The sequence below is a fragment of the Penaeus chinensis genome, chromosome 8 (genome assembly GCF_019202785.1).
Source record: "Penaeus chinensis breed Huanghai No. 1 chromosome 8, ASM1920278v2, whole genome shotgun sequence".
NCBI classification, from domain to species: Eukaryota; Metazoa; Arthropoda; class Malacostraca; order Decapoda; family Penaeidae; genus Penaeus; species Penaeus chinensis.
Genome location: NC_061826.1, coordinates 3,582,208 through 3,584,707, shown reverse-complemented (window position 1 = coordinate 3,584,707; position 2,500 = coordinate 3,582,208). Strand labels below are relative to the sequence as shown.

The 2,500-nt window shown below is 37.3% G+C and overlaps 1 protein-coding gene across 1 annotated transcript in view; it reads left to right on the top strand.

Annotated features, from left to right (window-relative positions):
* Positions 1 to 17: 17 nt before the first annotated feature.
* Positions 18 to 2,500, top strand: part of LOC125028267 (solute carrier family 28 member 3-like) — a 27,333-nt gene continuing 24,850 nt past the window's right edge. The window contains exon 1 of the mRNA XM_047617703.1: positions 18 to 88. The gene's annotated coding sequence lies outside the window, so the exon portion shown is untranslated. The remainder of the gene's footprint in view (positions 89 to 2,500) is intronic.

Genomic DNA, 2,500 nt, shown 5'->3' with positions numbered 1-2,500 from the left:
GGGCTTTCTCCTGAGATAAATCAGTGTTCACATACGTCTTGGCCAAGACACTATCCAGCCTGGTCTCTTGTTTGTCTCTTTGATCAAGGTAAGACGGTTTTTCTTATTATTATCCTTATTACTTTTTGTCATTGGCATTGCCTTCTTCACAGTAATTATGTGTATATCTGTCTGTCAATAAAATTGATGCGCGGTAAATCATTTTTTTTTCATTTTATGGACTTTTTTTTTACTTTTCTTTCTTATCATTTAACCATTATGTTTTAACCCTGATTATTGGTATTACTTCATTTGTTCAATGTAGAACAATTAGCTAAAGACACTCAGGGGGTATTAAGCTGCCCTCTAACAATTCCGGACTTGTGCTCGTCCCTCTAGGGAAAGGAGGGGCGGCCGCTAGGACTACAGCGCTCATCAAGCAAGGTTCTTGCTCTCATTCTGTAACGGATTAGAAGCCACCTGCTGAGCACCAGAGACCAGAGCAACCTGGATTCACTCCATCCACAACAGGCCATGTCCATGAGCTCTGTGTCATTGTAAAGCGTAGCAACAGAACTCTCAGAAAGCGTACGACGCAGTGCATTGCTAATCGCACTGGGGGATTTTGAGACTCAGGGAACTTCCATCTAAGATTAGTGAACTAATGACAAACTTTTGTATTGGTATTGGAAACGCTGAGAAGTGTGGATGGTCTAGCTTATTTCTTTAATTAGACCCGTTATCTCCATATATAAATTCGCAAGGACCGGACTTAAGCTACTTCCCATCGCGATACCATTGATTTGTTTATAAAATTCGCCGTCAAAAATAAAGACATTATTCGTAACACACAAACGGATGAGCTCGATAAAGCAATTGACCGGAAAAGGGATCTTCTCATGAGATGAAGAGAGTTTTATATCAAGGAAATCTAGCACATCGTCAAGCGTCAAAACTCAACAATTTCTTACCGTGAGTCGGCAAGTTTCTACTCTTATCCATGAAATCCATTGAATGTTTGATATGACTATCAGAAAATGATCCCATAAAAGGAGATATAACGCTCGCTAGCCAGGAGTCTAAAGGACGGATAACTGGGTTACAAGACGAAATAATAAGCCTATGAGGGACGCCCTGTTTGTGAGTTTTAGGAAGGCCATAAAAATACGGAATAGTGGGATTAATTGTTCTAAAGCGATTGAAAAATTTAGGGTCGGGACATTTAGCAGCAATACGCCTGAGGTTTTACGAAAAGATTCCGTGACTGATGGGTAAGGGATAGAGCGCAGTTTTTTGATACGTTGACTTGTTGTTCAGGAGGGAATGAACTTTGCTTTTATAATCAGATTTATTAAGGATAACTACGTTATTACCCTTGTCGGCTTTGGTAATTATAAAGTCCAAATTGCGTTTAAGTGATTTGTTAGCCAAAAAAATAACGTCGGGGTAAGCCTTTGAAATCGTCAAATAAATCAAGAATCGGATTTAACATAACACCTTTAAGGTAGCTAATATCTTTCAACGAGGATTTGTTTTGCTTCGCAATGAAACTATCAAGACCTTTAATATAATCTAAACAATAACTAGCTCAGGGTTTTGTAGCAAACGATAAAACAAAGCCTAAAAGTTCGGTTTCATAACGTGGCAGGGAATAAGACGATAGATTTACGACCAAGTCAGTAAGCGAAAATTTACACCACGCGCTACGTGAACAAAGATTATTGAGTTTATTGTGGAGGGATCTTTTATGACGTTCGCTTTCAAAGGTAGATCTACGCGCTGCAATGGCTAAAAGGTCGTCAATAAACTAAGCAGGGGTGACTTCTCTAAGCAATCTAAGACACTTACGAACTTGAAGAAACGCATCATCGACATCTAATTTAGCGCAACGGATACTATCGCATAAACGGTGACGCTCACAATCAGAAAAAGGAATGCCTAATCTAGAACTATAAAAATACTGGCCAAAAGATGTAGTGCCCTCTCTGAGAACCACTCAAATATTTCATCCAGATGGGCACTATCTGTTATTTCCAAGGTGTGGTTTCTCCAATATTTACCTTTAGAACCCACACCATAAAAGATGAAGAATCATACAGGGTATTTATGATCTAATTTCAACCTTAGAGGTAACTGAGAGAAGGGGTAATATCAAAACACTTAATAGGCTTACAAATTTTAGTTGACATTATGAATCATAAATCATTACATTTTTACAATAATATTTACCAAAATGTCCAGCTACTCCAACTTGTCACTAGTTGGTCTTCTCAGCTATCTTCTTTTTTTTTTTCATCCATCTCCTGGGCTCCCAAAAGATATTTTCTTTCATTCTTGTGCACAGCACCGGGAACAAATAAATCCAATCTTCAGCAAAACCATTAAAAAAAACTAAAAATATAAACTAAAAAAATAAACTAAAAAAATAAACAAAAGAATAAACCCATTCCCAGAAAAGAAACAATATTCTAGTTTAGGAATGATAAAACAATATAATGTTATAAATCTAAATAAGTCATTT